The 16,458-nt window shown below is 41.1% G+C and overlaps 3 pseudogenes; all 3 read right to left on the bottom strand.

Moving 5' to 3' along the window:
• Positions 1–1,221: 1,221 nt before the first annotated feature.
• LOC149186112 (uncharacterized) lies at positions 1,222–2,276 on the bottom strand (annotated as a pseudogene).
• A 304-nt stretch (positions 2,277–2,580) lies between these two features.
• LOC149186111 (N-(5'-phosphoribosyl)anthranilate isomerase 1, chloroplastic pseudogene) lies at positions 2,581–3,493 on the bottom strand (annotated as a pseudogene).
• A 3,571-nt stretch (positions 3,494–7,064) lies between these two features.
• On the bottom strand, positions 7,065–7,994 carry LOC149186110 (uncharacterized; annotated as a pseudogene).
• Between the last annotated feature and the right edge of the window lie 8,464 nt (positions 7,995–16,458).

The raw sequence follows: 16,458 nt of genomic DNA, 5'->3' as shown, positions 1-16,458 counted from the left end.
CCTCAAATTGTCAACCTAGGTCTTGGCCTCTAATCTGAAGAAAGAATAACATTCATTAGGTTATTGAAAACATATAAGGGCATCTTTTCTTGGGATTATGCAGATCTAAAGACTTATAATGCCTCTATAATTCAAAATACCATGCCCATGACTTCGAATGAAAAGCTAGTTCAACATAAACTTAGCAAAATTCATCCAAACTTGGAAATTTAAATCAAATCTGAATTAAAAAAGCTTTTGAAGGCCAAAATAATCTTCCCTGTTAGACATTCTAAGTGGGTATTGTTAGAGCCTAACTCTGCCTTAGGCTGAAGGAAGGCAAAATCCAGGATAACCACAAACTATGCTCAGTCAGGTAGCTAGCCCTACCAGAACAGGAGAGGGCTCTCTCCGGGTCACTCTCAGTAAAAAGAAACAATAGGGTCTGAGATGACTCAAAATGAATACTGATTTTAGGCTACTAAATAGATATGAGAAAGAGGTAATTGATTGAATGATTGAATTTTCTAGGCTGGATGGGACTAAGAACAACATGAGCTTGAGAAATTAAATCAAAGACACATATTGTTTCATGAGGCAAGACAGGCAGGAAGCTTAGCAATCAAAGTTGAATAATATGGAGTGGAAAGACAGTTGAGAGGCTGAAAAGGGCATATGTGATGAATCCTTTTCAGATAGAAGAAGCCACACAAAGCATGAACGCTTTCCCAAGGCAGAGCAGTAAACTGAATTCTACCTTTCTTACTTAAAAGCATTCAGCTGGAAATGATTATGAATGAAATGTAAAACATCACAAGACACATATGGAACAATAAGAAAACACTTATTGCTAAACTCACACCACATGAATCTCATGAATTAGAGCTGCATCCTTTTATTAATTTCCTGGCCAGAAGTTGTACAGTGAAAGCGTTGGGTTTTCCTCCTTCATTTCCCAGAACTCAGAACCATTTACAAATGATTTACAATACAATAAATAGGACCAATTTGTCAGAATACAGATCGACAGACAGAGGAGCTGTTACAACAGCTCAAGAACTGAAAACTAAAGATAGAGAACAAAAGCCAAATAATCTTCTGTTTGATAACCCACGAGGAGGCAACACCTGTAGCGTAGATCCTTTGAATTATTAACTAAAGTCAAAAATAGGTAGTTCGTTCCAATCTTTCTGCGGTGGTAGATATTCTTTGATTTATTGTTGATTTTCGGTTTTTGACTTTTCACCTTCCCTTAATGTAATACAGTAATAAACTCTGCGCCAATTCCCATACAAAATTTATGCATATGGATATGAAGTATAATAAAGAGAAATTTCTGTTGAATGGATGTTCAACATTGCCATAGTATGCCATTCTGTCCCTGAATGACTCATAACATCCTAGCTAGCCTGGATTACCTTCTCCAAGACCACCACCATGACCACGAGGTTCGTGAGCATTTTCATTGTATCCAGCCATTGGGCCACTAGCACCATGTTGAAATTGACTTAGATTGGATTGTTGATACTACTGCTGACGCATCTGTGCTTCTCGACATAAAAATTCTTCTCAATATTTAGACTGTTGAGCTCACATGGCTCTTAACTTCTCTTGGTATTGAAAATTAATTTCTCTAGTGCGCTCCTGATGCCTCTGGCTTTCCTCATCCTTTGCATCAATTTGATCTTTTGTCAACTTCATAATCTCATCCATAAATCTCTGCTCAAGTAACTCTAATGTCGGAGGTATAGATGGATCTTGAAACCCAACTTCCACTTCTTGCTCGTGCTCAGATCCTATCAAATCTTTGATGCTCGTTTTTTCATGTTGTGCCTTGGGATCTGGAATTTGACTTTGATAAAATGGGGAGCTAGCTGCATCAGGACCTATCGGAATCTTGCTTTCACTACTTGGTTTAGGAGGACCTTGACCTTCTTTATATATGTGAGGAGGCATATTTGTCACATTTGGATCGCCTCCTTCCCACTGCTAGTGAATTTTTGCCTTTGAAGACATATAGTGCTACTCTTCATCCAATGGTGGAACATCAGGCCTCCCAGGAAGGTTATGCAGACCAGGATTATGTTGCATTCTCTGGGCAACAATATGCTGCATTTGAGCAGCAACCAGCGGATTGACATTGGAACCACCATATCCACCTTGCCGCCTCATGTTTTCTTCGACTAGCTTTTGACTAAATCAATAAGGTTCTAAATAATACCTCTATAAATACCTCATTCACTGCCAGGTCCAATTTCTGCAGGTAAAATGCACAAGAATCTCACTAGCACTTTAGATTTTCTCTCTAGTTGATTAGAAGTCCCTTCACGTGATGCAGGCGTTCAAATTTGGACAAAGAGCGATGATGGAGGCTCAACCCGTCAAATTCGTGCGTGTTTTGGGTGATGGAGGAAGGTTTCAGCAATTTTTTGGCGTCCTGGCTGTGTGCGCCGCGCGGCTGGCCCAATGCGCCGCATGCTGTGGGTGCACCGCGCCCGTGTAATTTTACACTACGTAGAGGTGCCCAATGCGCCACGCTCCTCCAGTGCGTCGCGCCATCTGCTCAATGCGTCGCGCACACTCTAAACACATAGTTTGGCTTCAAAATTCACAAGTTCCACTTTGTAAGCTGTCAATCAAAAGCCAATCGACTGAATTTGAGCATTTCCCGTTCGGGGGTTTTGTCAATAGTTCTCCATCCTTGTCTGCATGCAAAACATAAATAATGTGGCGATGTTGTATCAGATTTGAAATGGCACCACGTGCACGTTCTCCATGAAGCTGTACAAAAACAATGTTAGTTGTGTCGCATGCTTGTTCAATCTCATTGGCATCCTCTTCCACAAAAACTCCCACAGGCTCTACTCCATGCTCCCTTGCAGCCCTTGAAATTTCTTTTGCAACATTTAGTGACACTGATCTCTTTGACTTGGGCCATAGAATCATCCCTATGAACTTGGCATCTGCTTCAACGACAAGAACTGCATCATGGACAGTGGTAATCCCACACATCTTTACCAAAGGAACAGATTCATCAGAATCTACAATTGAGTCTAGTGAAGAAAACATGCCTACTGAAGAATCTCTACCAGCATGTAAATGCATACATATTGTCTTATCATTGACCCTTGACATCTTCTTTGATGCTTTTGACTTCTTCCAGCCAAAACCTAGCAGCAGGGCACCAATACTTATTGCAGCAATTGATCCATCTTTTATGAGAAATGTAGCTTTGACACTTCACTGTTTGCTTTGATTTTTGGGCTGATGATGTCCTTTCTGTCTGTTCTTTTGCAGGGAATGGATGGCTGGAACTTCGGCAGAGGATCAGGACGGCTCCTGAAGACTTTCACAATTGAAAAACTTTGCTAATTACATGACAATTTATTACAAAATTAAATGACGAATTTTCTTCAAAACAGAGTTTTGAAGAAAAGTCATAGTCCAGCAAGATGATGACAAAAACATTTGAAATGAAAACTTATTTGAAGACATCCTCATGACCTGTGGGCATTATTTGACATTCTGAAGACCAAACCCTAGACCTAGAAACTGAAATACTGCTTTTTTGACCAAAACACCATCTATGACTGTAAATGACTGAAATCAACTTTGATGATCTTTGAGAAATTGTGACCAGCCCAGCAGGTACAACCATGAGAGAAACAGGTGAAGAGACCCTTCCGTCAGTCAATGTCATGCCCCTAATGGAATGCAACAGAGTGAATCGAGCGAGACACCTTAAAATGAAATGCAAAAATAATTTTGATCTCTGATGGAAGACTGACAAGACCGACTCTAACATTGGCTCCAATGGGGATGGTTGCTCCTTGGAGGTGCCAAGAATGGCAGATCTCTGGAAGAGCTAGACAGTGCCTTTGTCCATTGGGCTATGGAGTCCATTATTCTGACAAACCAATATGACTCAATTTATTGACTGAAACTTGACTGAAACTGACTCAATGCAAACTGAAATGACTGAAAAAACTTGACTCTAACAAACTAACTCAAAATACTAAGACCTGAACTTAAAAATTAAAGCTTGGTGGTAGTACATGACCACCTGTGTTTCTTGCAAGAAAATATACCATAAAACTATATCAAAATGCCAATGCAACCAATCAAGCAGATGCCTTCTTGATTGATTCTCCTGATCAGATCTTCTGGTCAACAATGAATACTATTAACTGGGCATCCAAAAACATGATTGACCATGATCTCCTTCATCACTGAATACTGCAATAATCACCTTCACTGCTGACTGCAACAAATTTGCCATTGGATCCTGAAAAACATGAATTCTTTCCTCCTGCTGAAAGAGCAAGGTGTCTTTCTCCTTTGATTCTGACCCTCCTTTATAATGTACTTCAATAAGAGCATGTTCCTGGTCCTCAACAAATTCTAAACAGGTAGATGAGCATATCTCCTCTTCAAAGAACATTTCAAAACATGAGACATATGAAGAAGAATCGGAAAGGGAATCCTAAATGTTCTGATCTTATGTAGTCTGAATATAGTTTTGATCATCTTCATATGATATGACAGCCAGATTCTCATTACATTCATCAATCATGAGAAAAGAAACTTCAAATGATTTGTGAAACCCGACACTATCATTTATATGATCTACCACAAATTCATCCAGAGAAAATTTTTCACTTACTTGTTCATAAACTGACTGGATTACCTCTTTATGAAGGCTTTGTTCTGATGACATGAGAACGTTTGGATTCATTACTCTATCTTCTTTATTCCAGATGTTTTTAGCAGCAGGGTTGTCCTTCATGGCATTCAATACAAGGTATTCTTGGTCATCACAATCTAAATATAGATCTGAAATGGCTGACTTAACGTTATCACATTCTGAAATTGAAACTTGACTTCCCTGCATGCTGTCTTCTTCTATGGATAGATTTGAAACGACACTTTTTCTTTCATCACTTTCATCCATATGGACATCTTCAACCTGCTGATCTATAAAGCTGCTTACAGGACTATCATCCTTCTCAGAAGAGGAAGAAGTTCCACCATCACCTTCTTGACCATGTGCACATTGCAGATCTGCGTTAACTTGAGCTGGAACATGACCATTCAAGAGTTGATCTATCTCATCTTCAGATAGAGGAGATAATACTTTTTGTTTTCTTCTGCTCAAACAAAGATTGTCTTCATTAATTTCAAGTGAGGGAGTGTACAAATTTTCCTCATACTGCTGATCCATTTCATGTAATTCCTGTTGGCTGTCAAGATGCAAAATTCCTTCATCTTCCAGCGTACTAAAATCTTGATCCCGCTGCAAATTTTCCTAATCATCTTGATAAGTATCACTCTCTTTATGTTGCTGAAATGGATTCTCATACAATGATTCCATGATTTCTCCGTCCATCAAGTCATCATGTCCATAAAAATTCTCAAGATCTTCAATAAAACTATGAACATGGCTACAACAATCTTGAACTAAAGACAAGGATGGATATGATTCTTTATACCTTTCAAAGAATATTGCATGAAAATCTTTTAAACAATAAATAGAAGCAGGTGGCAAACTTTCATACCAAGATCAGGCTTCGTCTTCTAGAGTAGCCATAAACATTTTCATCAAATAATCTTCAGGAAAAGTGATCTTTAATTTATGCACATGAATGTGAAATTTCACCAGATGAAGAGCATCGTCATTACCTTCCACATTTCTGAACATAGGAAAATTCTTTGACCAATCTACCTTGGGAATTTTATTTGGAAAACCTAGGATGTGATCTCGGCTCATGGGAGCGTATCTTCTTGCAACCCGATCCATCTTGACAACCTTAAAGCTACTAATTTTCCTGCAGTGGAGTCACCATGAAGCATTGATCTCTGGATTTTTCAATGAATGAAGTTGCTAGGTGAATGATTTCAGCCTATTGAATTCTAGACTCATCACCCAAAGTCTAGAACAATCTGATGTACTGGGGGTAATTCACAAGTCAAGTGTCACGTTCACAAGCTAGACCGGAGATTGACTGAAGCAACGTTTATCTACTTGTGCTAATGCAAAGAAAAAGTGTTTCGAAGGTTACCTGGAATAACTTCAGGCTCGGTCTGTAGCTTATAAATCAAATGACATCAACAAGCAAACCATTTTCTTCCCCAGTACGGTCGCCACTATGTTAGAGCCTAAATATGCCTTAGGCTGAAGGAAGGCAAAATCCAAGATAACCACAAACCATGCTCAGTCTGGTAGCTAGCCCTACAAGAACAGGAGAGGGCTCTCTCTGGGTCACTCTCAGTAAAAAGAAACAACAGGGTCTGAGATGACTCAAAATGAATACTGATTTTAGGCTAGTAAATAGATATGAGAAAGAGGTAATTGATTGAATGACTGAATTTTCTGGGCTAGATGGGACCAAGAACAACATGAGCTTGAGAAATTAAATCAAATACACATATTGTTTCATAAGGCAAGATAGGTAGGAAGCTTAGCAATCAAATTTGAATAATATGGAGTGGAAAGACAGTTGAGAGGCTGAAAAGGGCATATGTGATGAATCCTTTTTAGACAGAAGAAGCCACACAGAACATGAACGCTTTCCCAAGGCAGAGTAGTAAACTGAATTATACCTTTCTTACTTAAAAGCATTCAGCTGGAAATTATTGTGAATGAAATGTAAAACATCACAAGACACATATCGAACAGTAAGAAAACACTTATTGCTAAACTCACACCACAGGAATCTCATGAATAAGAGCTGCATCCTTTTATTAATTTCCTGGCCAGAAGTTGTATAGTGAAAGCGCTGGGTTTTCCTCCATCATTTCCCAGAACTCAGAACCCTTTACAAATGATTTAGAATACAATAAATAGGACCAATTTGTCAGAATATAGATCGACAAACAGAGGAGCTGTTACAACAGCTCAAGAACTAAAAACTAAAGATAGAGAACAAAAGCCAAATAATCTTTTGTTTGATAACCCACGAGGAGGCAACACCTGTAGCGTAGATCCTTTGAATTATTAACTAAAGTCAAAAATAGGTAGTCTGTTCCTATCTTTCTACAATGGTAGATATTCTTCGATTTACTATTGATTTTCAATTTTTGACTTTTCACCTTCCCTTAATGTAATGCAGTAATAAACTCTGCACCAATTCACATACATCATTTATGAGTATGGATATGAAGTATAATGAAGAGAAATTTCTGTTGAATGGATGTTCAGCATTGCCATAGTATGCCATTCTATCCTTGAACAACTCATAACATCCTGGGTAGCCTGGATTACCTTCTCCAAGACCACCACCATGACCATGAGGTTCGTGAGCATTTTCATTGTATCCAGCCATTGGGCCACCAGCACCATGTTGAAATTGAGTTAGATTGGATTGTTGATACTGCCGCTGACGCATCTGTGCTTCTCGACATAAAAATTCTTCTCGATATTTAGACTGTTGAGCTCACATGGCTCTTAACTTCTCTTGGTATTGAAAATTAATTTCTCTAGTGCGCTCCTGATGCCTCCTGCTTTCCTCATCCTCTGCATCAATTTGATCTTTTGTCAACTTCATAATCTCATCCATAAATCTCTGCTCAGGTAACTCTAATATTGGAGGTATAGATGGATCTTGAAACCCAGCTTCCACTTCTTGCTCGTGCTCAGATCCTGTCACATCTTTGATGCTCGTTTTTTCATGTTGTGCCTTAGGATCTAGAATTTGACTTTGATAAAATGGGGAGCTAGATGCATCAGGACCTATCGGAATCTTGCTTCCACTGCTTGGTTCAGGAGGACCTTGACCTTCTTTATATATGTGAGGAGGCACATTTGTCACATTTGGATCGCCTCCTTCCCACTGCTAGTGACTTTCTGCCTTTGAAGACATATAGTGCTGCTCTTCATCCAATGGTGGAACATCAGGCCTCCCAAGAAAGGCATGCAGACCATGATTATGTTGCATTCTCTGGGAAGCAATATGATGCATTTGAGCTAAAACCATCGGATTGACATTGGAACCACCATATCCACCTTGCCGCCTCATGTTTGCTTCGACTAGCTTTTGACTAAACCAATAAGGTTCTAAATAATACCTCTATAAATACCTCATTCACTGCCAGGTCCAATTTCTGCAGGTAAAATGCACAAGAATCTCACTAGCACTTTAGATTTCCTCTCTAGTTGATTAGAAGTCCCTTCACGTGATGTAGTGTTATAGACAATTTTGTGCCTTGCAGCATCAAGCATGAATTTTCAATAATCCAAGGGATCCAAAGTCCCTAAACATGATGTTCCTACCCCTAGAGGAACAAGGTCAGCAAACCAACAGCTCTCAGATCAGTTCTCCACCTGAAAACACTAAAAAACAAGCAATCCTGAAATCAAAGCAGGTGCTCCACTAGGCTTCTGCGCTGAAACTCAACTCCTCCATGGTGTACCTGCGTTGCAAAGAAAGTGGAACAAAGGCCACCTGCGCTGAGCGAGATGGGACAAGTGGCACACTGAGTCATTGCTCTGGAATCTTCCAAAAATGACACTTGGATCAGGGATTTCGCCTTGTGATGAGTCAGAGGCTCTGTTTCTCCAAGTGGAAGCAAGGTTCTCCAAGTGGACTCAAGAACTGAAGATCAACTGAAGAGAGAGAGGACACAAGGCAGCTACACATCAGTTGCAAGCTGACTCATCCTTTCTCAATTCATCTATATATTGAGCTCTCTCCTATGAGCTCAGGAGGCTGGAATTTTGTGCAAAGTAATGATATGCTGTTGGTTTCACTATAGAGCTATTGGGTGATTGCTTGAAGGAGGTGAAGAGGAGAAATTCTTTCTGCTGGGAGGTGTTGCTGGATTGGGGCCTTCAATGGTTGTAACTCTCTCAGAACTTTACTTCTTCATTAATAAAAGCTATTGAGGTTCTTCTATATGCACTTGTTTCAATGATATATTGTGATAATTGTATATTTGATTTATGCTAATCCTTGAATCAGTTATGATTGCATGCTTCTTGTAGTTTCCTTCTTTGTTATTTTGCAGGATCTCATTGTAGCTGGGCCAGCAAAAGGGCAAGGAGCTGGGAGCAAGCAACCAAAGAGAAGAGTTTGGATTCGACATTAAGCGCAAGGCAACGGTTAGTGCATTTCCTCATTCTCTCTTGCTTTCGTAAAGAAGTAAACCTTAAGTAGTTTTCTTTACAGTTGTTGTTGAGGTACTATCACCCTTAGAGTGGGATAGGGTCATCCGAGTCGGATACTTTTCCCTACAACAAACTGGCGACTCCACTGGGGATCGTATCTGTTTGATTGTTTGTAGTATTTTGCTATTCATTTCCTGAACAAAAGAGTACCAAATCGAAAAGCTTTTGACTATATCAAAAGCGAAGTAGAGGGCAGCCACTCTAGCTCATTTCTGAGCATGTTCATGATTTGAAGAGCTGATCTACAAGGATCCTTGTAAGCTCTTAGTGATAGCTTTTCATCCTCCTTGTCATCCCTTAGTGTGTGCTTGACTGATAGCTTCTGATTTGAGCAAAAACTGTGAATTTTTGAGAAAATTGTGACCCGGAAACTGAGAAAACGCAACTTTCGTTTTCCAAAGCAGGTAGTACACAGGCTACCTGCTTTGCAACGCAGGTCCCGAAGGGGCTACCTGCGCTGAGAGCCAGACTGGCTGAGCAGCACCTGCGTTGGCCCAATTTTGCCTTGTGCAGTTGGGGTTTCCTCCCTTTTTCTTGCCTGTTTTCACTATAGTTTTTGCAGCAAGTTGTCTTTCTTGTACCTATTCTGAAACCAACCTTACTTGCCATCATTCCACCTCTGTTATATAACAAAATTGTACTTGTTCTTTTGTATTTCTTACTTCATTTACAATTTCCCATAACGAAAGTGAACTAGTCTTGTTTTGGCCTCTTAGATCTGAACCTGTGTTAGGCATTTTGCTGGTCTAAAGAGTTAGCTTGTTTGCTGTCCATAGCTGATTAGTCTTTTTACTTTCGTCATTATGGTTTGATTTCATGTATTTCCAGTGATTAAACAAGTAAATCTTAAGGTGTCTTTTGATTTTGGACTAGCTTGTTTACTTTCGCTTTAAATCGAAATCAAAGTTATATAACAACTTTCTTTTTGTAATACATCAACATTAAGAAAGGGAAAAGAAAATACATGCATTGTGCATTTTGCATTTGACTGTTTGCATGCTGATTTAGGAAAAAATTGCATTAGTGTGTGCTCTATGATCTGTGTGAAAAGATTTGCCTTTCTTTTCCCTCAGTAGTTAAGATTTTCAAAGTTGAAAGATTGAAAAGTTTGCTTCTCATCTTAGACTGCATTCAGGAATTTGTTACATACATCTCGTGGTGATCCTTAAAGGCAAACTGCTAAACAAGATCAACATTAAAATAAATTCAATTTACATAACAACGCTTTGTAACATAACGCAAACACATAGAGGTCTAGGTAGAGACGTGTTCCGGCGTCGTTAAACATAGTGACTGTCGATCTCTACGAAGGTGGATGATTCCTCCTGAGAGTCGGTGGCACTAATACGGACTTGTGCTCCCACGTACCGTCGCGTATATATTGGGAGACCCCTATAGGAACAAAGCCTTTATCCATAGGAAGCCGTGTCAGCCGCCCTACTGATCGCGATGCAGTGAACACAGCTTTCACGAAGATCGACCACCCGTACCGTAAAACGTATTCTGTGGTTTCGCGAAAAGTTTGGCACACCCTCTGCCTAGAACTCCAGAGAAGTTTCTTTTGGCCTTTTTCAAACTCTATAACTGAAAAAGTCCATCCGAGCATTTGTCACTTCGGGCTCGTTAAAACATCGAAGGAGACTAGAGTCATCTTTAGCTTTTTCTCGACTCTTAAAACATGAAAAAGCAAAGTTGTGTCTAAAAGCGTCGTTAATAAAATTTATTTTAATCGGAACATAATCACCTGTTATTCCCACGTTGATCTTTCAGTTGAAAAGTATGGAGCCCACCAACCAAGGAAGTCACCTTGGCGGAAGTCCCAATCCCTTCTCCTCTTGGGGAGATGTTGGTGTGCCTCATATGGCCACATTGTCACTTCCAGGATTGACAATTGGCCTACCTGTATGGCACTCTTCAACTAATGTAGTTTAGATCACCACTAATCCTGAGCAGTCGAATCAACAGTCAGACCAGTCTAGAGCTACCCACCAGCCTTCCACTTCTTACAATTCTTCCTCTGATCCTTCATCTTCGCAAGGTAGAGCCGGAAAAAGTCAGCCTCCCATGGAGAAGAAGGAAAAGAAGAAGAAAGAAAAGAAGCAGAAGGGGCCTATGGCGAAGGCGACTGGGGGCAAGCAAAAGACATCTGACAGAAATCCACACACTGCACCGACCGGGACTAAATCGCCATGTGTCATTTGCAAAGGGACCCACTTCCATCGTGATTGTCCTTGTATTCCCCGGATACTAAGGGACTGGTCCCCCAGGTTGCACAATCCGGTAGCATCAACCTCTGGTAGTCATGTTGATTGCAGTCCGTCAACTAGCGAGAGTGAAGGACGAAAAGGGAGACCAAGATCACCCTGTATGTTGTGTGAAGGTGATCACGCCATCCACCGATGTCCATTCTTAGACGAGGCGAAGAGAGTTTTGGAAGATCGTCCGGTTTCACCGTTACGACTTCCTCCTGGATACCAAAAACTCGTGCCAAGTCCCTCGATAGTTGAAAATCCAGCTGGCCCGATCAAGTGGTCAGCTGAAGTGTCGGTCATTGAGAATGAACCTACTGAATCCAGACCAGACGAAAGTCTAAAGGTCGAAACGGCAGTTGACCCGGTTCTTCCTTCAGAGGTTTCATCCTCAAATGACTCCGTCATTGAAGACCCATCTTCAAATGACACCCTCACTGAAGAGGATAAGGATGACACCGTCCATATTCTTTTCATCAACACAGACTCTGATGAGCATCAGGGCAATGCGCCCATTCCTTTATCGCAGGAAGGAACATCGTTAGGGTCATATCCGGCCGTGTATTCGGTCCCACCACCAAGCAACCTAGTTGTATCCTTTGATTGGAATCAACTAGGCAGACCCCGGTTACCAGCCAGTATCCCATTCAGAATCATTGTCCAAATCTACAGAATGGTGATGGCTGGAACTATCATTGATGAAGGGGCATCTGTGAGTATCCTTTCCTCTATTGCTTGGAAAGCACTGGGTTCCCCGGCGCTTTTACCTGAGATGAGAAATCTATCGGGTTTTGATAAAGGAACCAGTCACCCGTTAGGGATTCTCCCCAATGTTCCCATTACATTGAAAGGGAAGACAGTTCATATGAACGTCATGGTCGCCCAGGGACCCTTGGTATATAACTTACTCCTTGGACGAGACTATATATATTGCATGGAGGCGATAGTGTCCTCACTCTTTAGAGTTATGTGTTTTCCGCACGAAGGAAGAATGGTCAAGCTCGTAGACCAGCTTTCATTTCCAGGATCACGCATCGCAAATAGTCAAATACCATCCCTTAACGGTTTATTCGCTCAAGGAATGCCTCCACCCCCGGTTCTACTTCCCGATGAATGCGAGTGATTCGGAAAGATGTAACTGGGACCCAGGGGGCATGCACCCTGGCCTGCCTTGGGCAGAGGAAACCTTGGGTATAAAGTTAATTTCCGCAGAAGAATGGGACTAGTCCGTACCCCGTCCGAAGGAAGGAAGAGAGGGTTGTTCTAGGATAAAGTTCTTTTGTCAAAGTTATGTGAGTGAGATAATCAGCTTCTCGCTCCCTTTGTCTAAAAAGTAGGCTCTCCTGAGGGAGGAGATCCATTTGTGGCGGCGAGTAGCCACCATCTTTGAAGGCAAGCCTCACCCATTAAAACATATGTTTTGAAGGATAAGTAGGGGCAGCCTCCAAAGAAAGAGATGAAATTGCTGCAACAAGTAGTCACCATCCTTAGCAACCTAGTAATAGACATCACCGAAAAAAAAGAGTTTAGTTTGTGGCAGCGAACAAAACCATTTTTCGGATAATAAGTAAGAGGCAAACCTCCCTCCGTAACGCCAATGTTTTATCTGTTGCGATCTTGCAAAAATCAAAAAGTGAACTGATGGGAAGACAAGTACCGTCGGCACCGAAAAATAACGAGAAGACAAGTATCGTTAAAAATATAGCAAGACGACAAGTAGAAAAACAGAGGTGGGACAGAGGAGGGGTAGCCTTGAAATTATACTTTATACCTGGGGGCATGCGAACCTTTTGGAGTGCAAGCACGGGATGACTATTTATTTTTTTTAAATTTTTAGGTCCTCCCTTTAAACCTGTAGGTCTAACCCGTTAAACTCGTAGGATTAGCCGTTTCCAGCTTGCATAAAGAAAGGATGTGGGGCAAAAGTTAAAACTTGCCAAATCGGAGTAACTAGTGAGGTATAGCTCCTTAAATATGACTACCTCACCTGAGGCGTTCCTTGTATTAAGACTGGTATATTCGAGCAGTTTTAGCAATGTTCATGCTCGTTTAAAAAATAAATGCAAGATCCAAGCAGTTTTAGCACATAGTTCATGCTCGTTAAAAAATAAACATAAGTTGTGAGCAATCTTCCCCTAGAGTTCAAGCTCACTCAGAAAAAATGAACCGGTAAATAACCTTGGTAAATGTAACCTTTGACAGCCATATTAAAGCCCTTGGTCGTGTTCTTGCAGTCTCACCTCCATCCGTTCATTTGGCCAATCGTTCATCTCCATATGCTTGTTTACCCATTTTGAGGAACAGCTGCGAAGAGTGATTTCGCTTAGCCATCCTTGTGACACTGCCGTGATTGGAATATTCCAACCTGTACCTGGAATCTGCTGCTGCCCTGTTCATCACTCGTTCCTCAAAAGACGAGTCTTCTTTGAGCTCTTTTCACTGACTCGTAAAATATGAAAAGTTTGCCGAGTTTTGGCCTTCCAGCTCGTTAAACGACTGGAAGAGATATCCCTCCTCTAGATTTTAATCTTTTTGGACCTGAGGGATTATTGCACAAAAAGATCGAGCGCTTGTTTTGTTCGGCTTGTTAAAGCAATCGAAAATTCATCCCTTCTGTATTGTTTTATACTTTTTCGGACTTAAGGGATTAGATGACGAAAAAGGAATTTTGGAGTTGACTTTATGTACCTTTTCAGACTCTCTAAAAATGAAAAGGACCGAGTTATCCTTGTCGTTAGACTCGTTAAATTCATTAAATAGCGACAAACTTGTCTTTAGACGAGAACGAGTTTCCCTATCGCTAGGCTCGTTAAAACATAGCGATGGGCTTGCCCGAAGGGCAGGTTATAGAACAAGCATATGTTATCCTCCTCAAGCTTGATAAAAATAAAGAGGTACTGGTCAGCAATGACTGGGGAAAAATTGGGAGAACCTCACAGCTTTAATGGTAGCAAGTCACTCTTGAACATGACACTTTGCCCTCCGTATCACATCGGGTTGGGTTGTTTCATTCACCGGTCTCATCACCATGGTCCTCGCCACACCATCCACATTTGGGGTAATGCTACCAATCCATCACATCAGTGTCGTTATATGTTCAAGAGATGTTGTTCTGCAAAGAGTCAACCGAGTCCCATCCACTGCCATACATTGTCCTTCATCCATTTCATGACCGCCACCCTGAATCATACATCACAGTTTGTTTTCACCTCATCACAATCACTAGCTCCGTTCCGTGTCACTGATGTGGGATTCATTAAAGCCCTCCTTTGACGGATCACTCCTTGTCGACATCAGCTCATTATCCAAGGAGTTGATCTAGGAACACCCCCTTCAGTACTTTGAAGCTTGCATGCCTCAATGGCAAGTTTCTCACTTCCGGCGACGGGTATACATCAATGACCTTCGACCAGAAGATTTTGCATGGTGGTCGACGCTAAGTCCTTTATTCCCACCATGTGAATTGTACTGCCGTACCTTGAGGGTCATCATCCTTATCGGTGATTCCTCTCGCGCTTGTTAATCGTTTACATCATTGACCGGTAATCAAGCGATGTCTTTCCATGTTCGACTTCAAGAAATTCTCACATGGATTGACTTGTACATCGAGTGAAGATCGGAAGAGATTGAAGACCCCGGATCTAGTTTCATCCATCCGGGCTGCGATATATATTCAGGATATAAAGACATTTGATATGTACATCATTGCAGCAGATGATCATCCTTCTCAAAGGATGATAATTTCAGCAGAGAATTATCAGTCTATCATCAGACGATCGTCTGTTCTATGTACCAAAATGTATTTATAAAGCTGAGCATGGGAATGCCCGCCTCAGCTAGATCATGAAAAAGAATGAAAAATAATGTATTGTATTGTATCTTATTACAGGACACTTCTCAGCAGATTGAATGAACTTCGGATCCTCCTAATAAAGCATTTCACCCGATAAACGACCTCATACTTTAGGGGGCATCTGTTATAGACAATTTTGTGCCTTGCAGCATCAGGCATGAATTGTCAATAATCCAAGGGATCCAAAGTCCCTAAACATGATGTTCCTACCCCTAGAGGAACAAGGTCAGCAAACCAACAGCTCTCAGATCAGTTCTCCACCTGAAAACACTCAAAAACAAGCAATCCTGAAATCAAAGCAGGTGCTCCACTAGGCTTCTGCGCTGAAACTCAACTCCTCCATGGTGTACCTGCGTTGCAAAGCAAGTGGAACAAAGGCCACCTGCGCTGAGCGAGATGGGACAAGTGGCACACTGAGTCATTGCTCTGGAATCTTCCAAAAATGACACTTGGATCAGGGATTTCGCCTTGTGATGAGTCAGAGGCTCTGTTTCTCCAAGTGGAAGCAAGGTTCTCCAAGTGGACTCAAGAACTGAAGATCAACTGAAGAGAGAGAGGACACAAGGCAGCTACACATCAGTTGCAAGCTGACTCATCCTTTCTCAATTCATCTATATATTGAGCTCTCTCTATGAGCTCAGGAGGCTAGAATTTTGTGCAAAGTAATGATATGCTGTTGGTTTCACTATAGAGCTATTGGGTGATTGCTTGAAGGAGGTGAAGAGGAGAAATTCTTTCTGCTGGGAGGTGTTGCTGGATTGGGGCCTTCAATGGTTGTAACTCTCTCAGAACTTTACTTCTTCATTAATAAAAGCTATTGAGGTTCTTCTATATGCACTTGTTTCAATGATATATTGTGATAATTGTATATTTGATTTATGCTAATCCTTGAATCAGTTATGATTGCATGCTTCTTGTAGTTTCCTTCTTTGTTATTTTGCAGGATCTCATTGTAGCTGGGCCAGCAAAAGGGCAAGGAGCTGGGAGCAAGCAGCCAAAGAGAAGAGTTTGGATTCGACATTAAGCGCAAGGCAACGGTTAGTGCATTTCCTCATTCTCTCTTGCTTTCGTAAAGAAGTAAACCTTAAGTAGTTTTCTTTACAGTTGTTGCTGAGGTACTATCACCCTTAGAGTGGGATAGGGTCATCCGAGTCGGATACTTTTCCCTACAACATGTAGGCGTTCAAATTTGGACAAAGAGAGATGATGGAGGC

The sequence above is a fragment of the Pinus tabuliformis genome, chromosome 3_1 (assembly GCF_031772625.1).
Source record: "Pinus tabuliformis cultivar Carrire ecotype Pingquan chromosome 3_1, CPIR1, whole genome shotgun sequence".
Lineage (NCBI taxonomy): Eukaryota > Viridiplantae > Streptophyta > Pinopsida > Pinales > Pinaceae > Pinus > Pinus tabuliformis.
The sequence above is the reverse complement of the archived record's forward strand: the minus strand, read 5'-3'. Positions and strand labels throughout refer to the sequence as shown.